A 12,696-nucleotide genomic window follows, 5' to 3' on the forward strand; every position below is an offset into this window, starting at 1 on the left:
AGGGGGAGGCTGAGGCAGACAAGGGCCCATAGCCCAGCTCTCTAGCTGACCAGGTGGGGCTCGCTAGCTCTGGGAGGAGAGGTATGATTCCTCAGCTGGAGCTGGCTCAGAACAGGTGAGGGCCATCTGCCTTCTCAAGCCCAGATGCTGCAATCAGCATGCGAAGTACCAAAGGGAAGCATAGATGAGGTGCTAGGTCTGCTCAAGCCCATGTTGACCTTGTTTTGGATGCTCCTGGGCCTCTTTGGGACTGTGCTTTGGGTTTGACTCTGCATTGTGTCCCTACTGCTGAACTTCAGACTTGGCTTGCTTGGATTGACCCTGGACTGTGTTTCCTGACCTTTGGGCTTCTGGATTGACCCCTGGCCTTTGAACTTTGGACTTGACAGATTGACTTGCCACCAGGTAGGCCAGGGGTTCAGGGCATTGGACCCCAAGCGTCATCTAATCCAACCCTCTGCTATGCAGAAATCACTGCTAAAGTAGTCTGGGAGTAATCCAGCCTCTGTTTTAAAAATTGCATACAAGCATGTGTATGCACAATAAACTAAAATGCTGCTTGGTTTTCATTAAGGCTTAAAAAAATAAAAGTCTGCAGACTGATGTGGGAATGCAGAGAACTGGAGGCTGCAAAAATAAGAAACTGAGAGGAAATGAAATTGACAGATTCAATTATCCCTTTCGATATGCAGAACAGATGCACTGCAGTTGAGCTACACCCTTTCCCTCCACTTCTGCTCAGATACAGAAATACAAATACAGAAATATTTTAAGTCAGCAGAGTTCTCTCATCCAAAAGAAGAGAAGCCCACAGCAGAAAGTTTGGGGTGAGGCAGATAACTGCATTTAAGGCTGTAGCTTCAGGGACACATCCCATATTATAGTTGGACCCACCAGCCTCAAAGTCACATTTGGTGGGGATGTGGGGGAGGGCTTTCTTGGTGGCTGCTTCCAGACTTCAGAACTCCTCTTCTAGAGAGTAGGCTATCCCTGTCACGATCCAGTTTACGGGCAGTTGAAGTCTTGGTGGAGGACGTCGGGACCGGGGCCAAGACGGTGGGGTGGGAGCAGGAACCAGAGTCTGGAAGCCAAGGGTCCGAGGATCAGGAAGCAAGGAGTCAAGAAGCCAAACACAGCAAGGCAGGAAGCGTGTTGCTGTGACAAAGAGCCAAAGGGAAATGCTGACCTTATATCCCTTCCCGGCTCTTGCCACCAGGTACTGTGAGTTATCAGTCGGCCTCACCTGTGTGGCCGCGCCTTGCCTCTTCAGAACAAACTTAGGAAAGCCCTAGTCCTGTGAAGCTCTACCAGTCACAGGGCCTGGCTCCTGCACACACTCCTGACAGTCTCCTTCCTTGTCCTCCCGCCAGCAGGTAAAGACTGTTTTGCTCCAACAGGCTTTTGGGAATGGACTGCTTCTAATAGGGCTGTGCTGTTTTTTACCACCTGCGTTTTAAATGTTGGAAGGTTCAGGACAGATAAAAGAAAACACTTCCTCTTGCACTGCGTAGTTAAACTATGGAACTCACTTTCAGAGGAGGCAGTGATGGCCACCAACTTGGATAGCTTTAAAAAGAGGACCAGACAAATTCATTGATGGCTACTAGCCATGATGAACCGCCCTGAGATCTCTGGGTATAGGGCGGTATATAAATTCAATAAATAATAATAAATGGTGGTGGTGGCTATGCTCTGCCTCCACAGTCAGAAGCAGTAGTGCTTCTGAATACTAGTTGCTGGAAACTACAGTAGAGGTGGGACACGGGTGGCGCTGTGGGTTAAACCAAAGAGCCTAGGACTTGCCGATCAGAAGGTCCGCGATGGGGTGGGCTCCCATTGCTCGGTCCCTGCTCCTGTCAACCTCGCAGTTTGAAAGCAGGTCAAAGTGCAAGTAGATAAATAGGTACCACTCTGACGGGAAGGCAAACAGCATTTCTGTGCACAGCTCTGGTTTGCCAGAAGCGGCTTAGTCATGCTGGTCACGTGACCCGGAAGCTGTATGCCGGCTCCCTCAGCCAATAATGTGAGCTGAGCGCCGCAACCCCAGAGTCAGACACGACTGGACCTAATGGTCAGGGGTCCCTTTACCTTTACCGTACAGTAGTGGTGCTCACGTTCTGCTCAGGTCCTGCTTGAGAGTTAACCACAAGCATCTAGTTGTCCACTGTGAGTACAGGTTACTGAACTAAATAGGTCATTGGCCTGATCCAGCAGGCTCTTCCTATGTCCCTATGCTCTGATGGCTTTTCTTTCCTTATTATGCCTGTCTTCTACCAGTTTGTAAATTCATTGTGGGGGGGACGACACATTTCTGCACGGAGCCTTGCTTGCTCATTTAATGCAGGCTTCTACAAACATTATGGGAAAAATCTAAAGTGCAATTAAATACATATTTTTACATGCCTTCTCTTGAGGCATAGTAACCTGCTCTGATTAATGTCTTCCTTTCTCCCTGGGATGCCATTTACCACCCAAGAACAATGAAATGACAGATGATACCATGAGAGGCCATCTACCATTCCACCGAGTATCAACACAAACTGTTCACCTGTCCTCATTAGAAATGCAAATGAGTCTTATTTTTCCACACCTGGCTGTCACACTTTTTTACCATCATAATATACTTTAATTTACTTGTTTTATTATTCCAGAAGCAATAGAAGAGGCAAGAATAAGGTGCATAGAATGAAACTGTTCTGCACAATGAGCTGCATTGGTCCATTATGATGGGTGGGATACAAAAGTATTTGCGGGGTTATATATTTGCTGTGGGTTGACAAATCTGTCAGTTTTAGAGTTGTTTTCAGATTCGGTTCAGTTCAGTCTCTGCATCAGTCTTGTGAAAGAAGTGAGCAATAGTTAATCAACGCTCTTCACCAGTCTGGAAACAAAAAATTACAAAATGAAAGTGTGTGTGTCTTGCAGAGGGAGATTTTCTGAGCATCAGAGACCTTGTAAGGAGGCCTTTGAACAACTCTCAGCACCCTTGACAAACTACTCAAACAGGCAGTGTCCCAGGTGTGGCTGCTTAAATGGGCTAGGAGGCTGGCACAGCCCAAGTCCCAGCCTGCAACCCCATTCACCAAAGCAGGGTGCAGGCTAGGATCCAGTTCCTGATAGCTGTTGGGGCCCCAGTGGATCCTCTGCTGTCCTGCAGTGCAATGCCACACCAAGAGGGGTGAGCAGACTTGACAAACTGCAGCTCTCAGGATTCTTTGGGGGAAGTCATGTTTGTTTAACATGGTATTTGTGGCGTTCATACGAAGCCCCTGGTTGTCTCATGGACTATTGACTCGTACACCACTAATCCGCTGCCACCAACCAGGTTCTCCCCCGTAAATCACTTAGCCTCAGTCAGGTTCTCAAGTTAACAATGAAGATTGTAGTTTATTACAAACACACATAAACTTTAAATGCATTTGAAATGCTGTTACCCTTTACCCTCTTAGTCTTATTTTATTCTGTCTCTAACTCTTCTACCTCCCCTCACACAAGAGCCAACTGCACCTATTTCCCTATTTCCTTCTGTCTGCCAACTGCTTTCTCAACTGCCTTTTCCCAACCAACTAAACCTCGGGCTAAGCCGTTTTATAAACAGGTAGGCTCCACCTATGGCTTTTCTATTGGTCTACCTATTAACTCTTTCTCTCCCCCTGTACAGACATTTTCAAAAGAACGGGCAATCCCCACAGTATGATACAGTTTTAAATGTGTAATACAGATGGGCCCTTGGGGAGGGTGTGTATGCTGGGCAGAGTCTGAGGCACCTCATAGAGAGGCCTGGAGGGGTGGATTTGGCCCCTTGATCTGAGGTTTCCTATCCCTTTGTTCACATGCAGATGCCAGAGCAGAGTTCTTCTCTTGCTGTAGGAGAGGACCGTTACTAATGGGTGGTAGTGGAAGAAACCTCCTAATGTTGGGAGGTGTTCAACCATGGGACAGAAAAGTCTCTAGAGCTCGTGGGCTCTCAGTAGCTGTAGGTGTTTAATCTGAGACTGAACAGCCCTCAGTCTTGGCCCACACAGTTAGATAGGCACAGGAGGGGACCACCCTTGCTTAGTTCCTCTCCCCCTTGTCCCAGAACTGTTGTTCGGTGACATGCAGTCATATTATTCTGGTCAGGTTTTAGGCAAGATGAATTGGGCTCTCTGTTGGCACACATTGCCACAGGGTCTATTTCCCCTCACAGCTGGGTGAATCCTGGTAGACTCGAGCTGATTATGCATGGCAACTGCCCATCTCCAGGCCTCTGAGAATCCATTGCTAATTGGCCACACTTAAGCAGTTTATAACTGGAGTGTGTTTGCATACATGGAGGCATGTGCACACACACAATATTATATTGGCCTTTCTGCCTTGTAGCGACATATCTGTTTTAAGATTATTACTTTGTTGAGCAAAGCCATAAATATCCTTCCTTGGTTTGGGCAAACACATGCCAGGTAATTAATGAAGAGCACAGCATGGGTTCAGAAAGCGTACAATGGCAAACGCCTGAGAACAAAATGGAACTTTCCATGCTGAAACAATCCAAAAGCCCTTTCCCTGGAATCAAACCAGCACTTAGAAAATGCCCCATTGCTTAGTGGTGTTACACCAAACCTTGGTTTATCATGACGGTAGTTGTTTGACCATGGGATGATGGGCATTGTAGTCTAACCATGGCTTATCATTAGATAAAAGACAATGCAAAACCTCAGAGCAGAAGTTCACACCTCCTCCTTCTCCTTGCCCTCTTCCCCCACTGCCTCCTCCTCACCCACCTCCTTGCTTCTTCCTTGCCCGCATTGCCCCCAGCAGTGGGGCAAGCTGATTGGGTGCATGGGGTGGCGCATGTGCCCTGTGCCTGGGGCCAGCCACCTGTGGGGCAGGGCCATGTCAGGAAAAAGCAGCAATGCAAGAGCGAGCTGCAAGTTGCTGGAATGCAAAACAGGATGTTGATGTTTGGGACTGTACTATTGGAACAAAGGGGCAGTCTATTCACTGTACTGAGCACCGGATGTTAGCTCAGAGTGTCATCTGACCTGTACTGGAAGTACAGGGGTGGAGTTTTATTTCTCTACTGTTGGAGACTGGAGAGTGCAGACGTGTTTCTCTGTACGGCTGCAATGACAGAAATAAAGACATGTAAATAGATTTCTGTCTGTCTCTTTTCCCCTCCCTGAGGGAAGCAGGGAGGAGGGAGGAGAGGTGTGTCCCTCTCACGCTGAGTGGGATCGCCGATAGTGACCTTGCCTGTATCCTGCCAGGAGACGCAGACGGGGAGGTCAACAAGGATCTCAAGCCGAATGCCTGGAGAATGGCCAGTTACCTCTGACTGCGGCCTGAGAATCCGACAGGCCAGCCAGGGCAGGACGTTCTGCGGGGCCTTCAAGGAGTTTGCCTGCCTCCTCCCACACAGCTGCCCTACAGCTGGGGAGGAGGCAATGGGTGGACTGTTTGGGGCAGCGCGGAGCCTGCGGGCACCCAAGCCACTGTGTCACTCCCAAGAGAGATGTGTGGCTCGGACGAGCTGCAGGCCCCACCATAGCTGTCATCTTTCCCCCATTTTTAAGGGAAATTCCCTTATTCCAAATAGGATTCCTCGCAAGAAAAGGGAAAAGTTGACAGCTATGGGCCCCGCGGTGAGTGCCACCCGGCATTTTGTCACACACACACCCCAGTGGTGACACCCGGGGCGGTCCGCCTCCACCGCACCCCCTTCCTCTGCCCCTGATTGCCTCCACCCTGTTCCACTAAAATGGCTCCAGTGTGGGCACTCCCTACCTTTTGGGGGTCCAGCAAAACACACTCTAGGTTTGAGAATAGTTATGGGAATCTTGGTGTTTTTTGTTTTTGTTTTTAACAAAAAAAGACAATACTAATGACTGTGGGAGATTTTGCAAGAGAGACCTCATTTTTCACGAGTGTGAAAGCTACAACCAGACTCACCCTTCTGTTCAGCAATTGTTCCCAACCCTAGTCTGAACCACGTGTGTACTTTATTCATTTGCACTCAACAGGCGTCCTGTGGTATTAGATGGGAAGCAAAATTGTGTTTATCTCAAATAACCACACTGTGTGTAATTAGTTCTTTAGTTTCAGCAGAATAATAAACTCTGCTGGTTAATGGCATGCCATCTTTTCCTGCTCCAGAATTTACATCCCAGAGAAAGAATAAAAAGCTAAAGGGACGTTTTGCACCCTACCTACCACACAGTGCGGTTTCTGGAAGTGTCTACTTTTGTGGGTAGCTAGCCAGTCACTATGCACTTTCAGATTTGTCAATCCAGAGACTCTAAAAAGACAATGAAACTATATGAAGCAAAAAAGTAATGGGCAAAATATGCTATTTGGTCACCCAGCATCACCATTGCCATCTGCAGTGGCCGTGGTCAATTCTACGGTCTCAAGCAGGCATAGGCAAACTCAGACCTCCAGATGTTTTGGGATTACAATTCCCATCATCCCTGAGCACTGGTCCTGCTAGCTAGGGAGTTAGGAGTTGATGGGAGTTGTAGTCCCAAAACATCTGGAGGGCTGCGTTTGCCTATGCCTGGTCTCAATATTCCATCATCTCCCTGTGTTCACACATGTATTCCAAAGCTAATAACACACACACACACCCCAGCAGAGGGCACAGAAATATGCCCAATAGCTATGCAAAAACTGTGAGACAGTTCCCTACCCCTACGATGCGGGAACCATATCTGGAAAGGAATGCCTCGCCTTATACTTTCGAATTTAAACAAATACTTTAAACATCTCCAGAAGTGTTTGCAATTGAACACCCTTTCATCTTTTAAACCTTTCATTCTCTTCCTCTCCCCCACAAAAATTCAGCGTCAAATTATAAATTCAAATTTTCCTCTCAAGTTATTCCTTTCAGCTGCCACTGCGTGGGACCCTTGCCAAAAGCAATAAAACCTAATTGCATGTTCCATTGGAAATCTTGTTCCTGTTCCCTGATTGGAAGGCCAACGTAAAGAACCAGTTGAAAACAGAACTGAGCAGGCTCAGGCTGGATTTTGTTGCTGCCGCAATGCAATTCCTAAAATCGGAGGTCATGAGCCTAGTTCTGCTGGCCAGCCACTCCCTGCAAGAGATTCCATTCCGTTCCATGGCATCAGGCTGATTTAAAGTTGGAGAGAGCCTAAAACCCCCCTTTTGTGGATTTTCTTGCTTTTTTAAATGACTTCAGCTGAGAACATTAATGCTGGTTGAATGTAGCTTTTTCTAAAAGAGCGATTTTGCAAATGTAAATTTATTTCAGCATTTCCAATGCCAGACACTCCTCTTATCGGTATGTTACAGTCCCAAGCATAAATATTAGAAAGCAAACCCTTAGAGAGATCCTGTGTATACATGAGCTAAGCACTCCAGCCACCGACTAATCCGGGCAAGGAATTTCAAAACATGGATTATTCTTGTATTAATTAGGTGAGATAACCAGAGACTAGGAAACACAGATAGAGGGGTGGAGAGACCATCCTCCTCACCGCTGTTCTGAATTAGGAGAGCTTCTCTTCACATGTCGATTCTGAGTTGTCAGCAATGAAGAAACCATTCTAAGAGCAGACACACAAAAACACCATTTGGGTGCATTTTCAAGCTAGTAGCACACCCAAGAGTCAAAAGCTAGCATTAGGTAACCAGGCATTCTGAGGTCCAGATATTTCTGGTGTGAGAGAGACTTACAGGAGGGTTGCACATTGGTAAAGCAAAACAGTGCATCCTTAACTTGGGTGTGTGTGCTTCTATAAATGTATGTGGTGTGTCTGTCTATCTGTCTGTCTATACATGCCAGCAGAAAAACTTCTTTCCATCATGGTTGTGGGCTGAGTGTCTTGCAACAATTCAGCCCCATCGCCTTGCCCCAGGGAACCTCAGTGGAAGCTGTTGCCTGGCAACTGCCAATAAGGGAAGACTTGCCTCCTTCATGGGCTCAGTGAGTTCCAGCTGTTCAGGGATGGGGGAGAAATTTGACTTTGTTCCTCACTCACACTTCCTGAAACGATACGTGAACTGAAGTGCAACCATCCTTACAAACTTGCACCTCTCAAATTTGCGGCGCAGTTCTCCAAGCCATGTGTACGAGAATGCATATATATTAAATGGCACTGTGTGTGAAAATGAATGTGTTTATAAATAGGCACATACCCAAATGCATACACAAAACACAGCATGTCTTCTCTTGGAAAGTGGCACAGAAAACTTTTAAAATAAATTGTGGCACTGTTTCTGGGCTGCTAACCTGTGGACCACAGGATGTTGGATTTCATCTCCCAACAACCAGAGGCAGCATGGACAATGATCAGGGATGATGGGAGTTGTAGTCCAACAACATCTAGAAAGCACCACATTGGCTACACTTGTCTTAGAGCAGGCATAGGTAAACTCGGCCCTCCAGATGCTTTGGGACTACAATTCCCATCATCCCTGACCACTGGTTCTGTTAGCTAGGGATCATGGGAGTTATAGTCCCAAAACACCTGGAGGGCTGAGTTTGCCTATGCCTGTCTTAGAGCTTAGAAGCAGGCAGGGTGACAGCTACATACAAGGACCACAAACCACAGTTTATCTGATTTGGATATAAAAATGAATGGTGATTATTTTGATCTATGAAATGGTGGAATGGAGAAGAGATAAAAGTATGGGTTGGGGGAAGCATGCTAGGCCAAGATGCGGCCTCAATGACCAAGCCATGGTTTTGCTCGCTATCAAAAAAAAGGCTAAATTCTTACTACAATCCAGCCAACATTTTGTGCCCCTGCCAGATGTTGGATGGACTATGCCTCTCATAATCCCACCTAGAGTCTGACACCAACACCACCTGGAGGGCCACTGCTTAGCCATCCTTGGCTACAGTTTCTATAACCTTAGTCTGGCTGGTATTTTAGGGTGAAAGAACTTTACAGTATAGTGGTGCTTCCATTAACACAAGAGGCTGGGAAACTGTAAAACCATCAGCTATTATCCTATCAATGTCAATTATTACCCTTCTAAAGCACCTAATAAGAGTGGAGGAGCTATGAATTCTTTGTGTCAAATAAGCGTTCTCTTTACATTTAATCAGTCGGTTATGTTAATTAAATATGAATTGATTGTAACTGGCATTAACTGAGATTGAGATTGCACCCATGCAATTAGCTCAGAATAACACAGCCAATAAATGTGAAATCTTATTAATATAATAACCTTGCAAGGAACATTTAGAGGATTTCCCCTTCCCCTCCCACTTTGTAGTTGGGTAAACTTGTCCATTGCAAGTTACATATCAATTAACACCTATTTAAGAAGATTGTTATTTTTGCTAACTGCTCTCACCCACTGGCATTTCTTCCTGAATTAAAATTCCTCAGTTTTCTGTTGTATGGTCTGTCTGTCCGTCGTCGTCGGCCCCCCCTTCCCCATTTGAAATTTAGTTCTGTATATATCAATCTTATATATCATATTTTGCTCTCTCACTTCCTTCAGATCTCCATGTAGTTTCTGAGGGTGCCGAGAGTTGTTAGGAGACCCCCTATTCCCCTCACAGAACCACAGTGGTTTCACAGGCAATTCCTCTTTCCAGAGAACTCTGGGAACTGTAGCTCTGTGAAGAGAATAGGGGTTTCCTAACTCTCAGCACCTGTAGCAAGCTATAGTTTCCAGAATTCTTTTTGGGGAAGTTATGGCTGATTAAAGAGTTGCAATACTGCTTTAAATATATAGTGCAGATGGGGCTTGACCTGAGGGGAAGGAAGAATAGAAAAGAACATCCTGGCGGGAACACTGAACAGGAGCATCAAACACTGCAATTTTTTGTTACACTTGTAAGGATGCTATTTTGGACAAGTTGACTGCATTCTCCATTGCGAAGAGTGTGCGTGAACATTGACTTGGCAGCTTCTGGGACTCCATATTGAAGCCCCCAGCTGAAAGCTCTTAGCAGTTGTTGACAATTTTTGCTCTAAAATTTGTGGGTGGGTTCCCTCCCATTTCTTTCTGCCAGTTTTAATCTAGTGTGAAACATTGGCAGGATACCTATTCCATATGGCACCAGCGCATTAGGGAAGATATGCTTGCCTGTCTCCTGGAAGAGAAAATTAGTTTGGCTCTGGACTAGAAACTCATCAATTCTGTTGGAATTAGAAATGTCAATATTAGCTCTGTTTGCTCAAAAACACAAAAACCAGGGGGGGAAGTGATTTGCTGGCTTCTTGGAGGAACTACTCTGATGGGATCTAAAATGGCAAGATCTGTCAAGCAGTTGCTGTCTGGTGCACATAACCGCAGAACACATTTTATCCTTCAGAATCTAATGACTTGTACCAAAGGCAAATCTTGACCACTCAGCCTTAGACAGCCATGTCAGAATTGGAGCGTTTGCTTTGCAAAAGCTGTTGACTCCCAAGTATGCCAAGAAAAGAGAAACAGGTTGTTATAATCTGCTACTGGTATCAGACTAGAGATATGCATTCATTTGCAATATGAATAAAGCAAATGAAGGTGGTTTCCCATTCCTCCAGGGGTTCATCTCATGCAAAGGGGAGGAAGATGGCCCATTGCAGGAGACAGGACGGCAATGCAGGTGGGGTGCCCCTAGGGAGCAGGAAGATCACCTGTTGCAGGAGATGAATCCCTGGAGGACTGTGACATACAGAAGCATGACTGTCAGAAGTAATGTTGTGCCACTGGAGCTGCAAAATTGATTCCATGCTATCACCTTGGACACAGATTCTGGGCCAGAGGAATAAGGGCAGCAGTAGCAGACCTCAGAATATACCAAGGTGGGTGTGGAAGGTATAGTATACAGAACAATTCCTGGCACTCCCCAGAGGAGGAAGAGACATGTGGTAGTGATCAGTGCCGGATTTACGTACAGTGGTGCCTTGGTTTGCAACCGTTTTGGATTACAACCATTTTGGATTACAACCACGTCAAACCCTCAAGTGTGTCCCTTTTTTTGGATTACAACCCATTTTTTTGGATTGCAGTCATACTTCTGGTTACATCTGCTTCATGTTACATTCTTTCAGGTTACGTCCCGCGGCTACCCGGAAGTACCGTAAAGGGTTACTTTCTGGTTTCGCCACTCACACATGCCCAGATGCGCAAAATGACATCACGCGCATGCGCAGAAGCGGCAAATCGCGACCCGTGCATGTGCAGACGTGGGTTGCGTTCCTTTCAGGTTGCGAACAGGCCTCCAGAATGGATCCCATTCACAACCAGAGGTACCACTGTACAACCATTTTTTATTTTTTGGGAGGCCCCATTGGCGAAAGCGCGCCTTGGGTTGCAACCTGTTTACAACTGCACCTACAGAATGGATTATGATTGTAAACCAAGGTATCACTGTATAAGCTAAACAAGCTATAGCTTAGGGCTCCACTCTCTTGGGGGGGGGGGCAAAAAAATGAAGGAAAAGGAAGGAAAAGAAGCTGGATATACAAAAATATAAGATAAAAAACAAATGTCCAAAATATAAGATAAAAAACAAATCAAATAAAACCTACATACAGCTACAGTGTTTTGTGTTGTGTAGGCTCCTAAGTAATGGGCCCCACCTGCTAGCCTGCTCCCTAAAATATCACTGGTTTATGAATATAAAAAATCATTTTAAGTTAGAGCGTAATAATTATTTCACTATTAATATACTTCTTCTTAATTGTATTTCACTATTAATATACTACTTCTTAATTGTATTTCAGTTCAACATTAACTGTGATAAAATACAAATTTTGTTATGTGCAAATGGCTTTAGATACCTATTAGGTCCATAAATTACCATATAGCATATGTTCAACACAAAAAACAGTGACAATTTGTTGTTGACAAAGGACAGCTGGACATATAAAGGGCCCCATTACCTTCAGTAGCTTAGGGCCTCATCAAACCTAAATCCAGCCCTGGTAGTGATAGGTCCCTAATGAAGGGTACAGAGGCAGCAGTGTGCAGAGGTAACAAGATGTCCTTGGAGTAGGGTTGCCACTTTTGTTCTGGGAAAATATAGGACAGGAGGCGGGATTTGGGTGTGTGTGTGAATTTTCCCCCCACCAGGTGCTGAAATGACTTCCAAGCAATCCGTTACAATCTATTGCTGCCCAACAGGACAGCCCCTCTGTTGATGGTCTTGGCCCAGGAAGAGAGAGGCTGCATAGCTCACCTGGTGAAAGATTCCTGCATTGCATGGGCTTGACTAGGTGACAGTCGCCATCCCTTCCAGCTCTATGCTTTTATGACTTCTATTACCCTGTAATTTCCCCATAGCTGTTCTGGCATACAATTCTTTCCTGCCTTTCACATGGATGGAATATGAGGACATCAAAGTGCACATAGGCATAAAGGGTGGTGACCTGTAGGATTATGTCTGCTGTTGTGTCACACCACACCCAGTTGTGTGAAAGAAATGTAGCATGACATGGCGGCATGTCTATTATTAAAATAAATCACAGTTCCATATTGCAGAATGCAATGCAGAGCACAAGAAATGCTAGAAACTGGGACAAAAGTGCTAGCTATATAACCAGGAAAACTAAAATAATGCAATATTCTCCACATCAGAATGCTCACATAGTCTCATTTATTTTATTTAGCTCATACTTGATGGCTTTGCTGTCAAGTTTAGCATCTCCTCTTTTGATTGTCTTTGTGTTCTTTTCCTTCTCCCTCTCATCTATTTATGCTATGATTATATCGTAATCCTTAGTTAATTTTACCTTTGTACCACAC

At 45.5% G+C, this 12,696-nt stretch overlaps 1 long non-coding RNA gene across 1 annotated transcript in view; it reads right to left on the reverse strand.

Annotated features, from left to right (window-relative positions):
- LOC310710921 overlaps positions 1–11,871 on the reverse strand; it is a 525,357-nt gene extending 513,486 nt beyond the window's left edge. The window contains exon 1 of the long non-coding RNA XR_014528305.1: positions 11,733–11,871. This is a non-coding gene — a long non-coding RNA (uncharacterized lncRNA). The remainder of the gene's footprint in view (positions 1–11,732) is intronic.
- Between the last annotated feature and the right edge of the window lie 825 nt (positions 11,872–12,696).

This window comes from Podarcis liolepis, assembly GCF_965112155.1.
Source record: "Podarcis liolepis genome assembly, chromosome: 7".
NCBI lineage: Eukaryota > Metazoa > Chordata > Lepidosauria > Squamata > Lacertidae > Podarcis > Podarcis liolepis.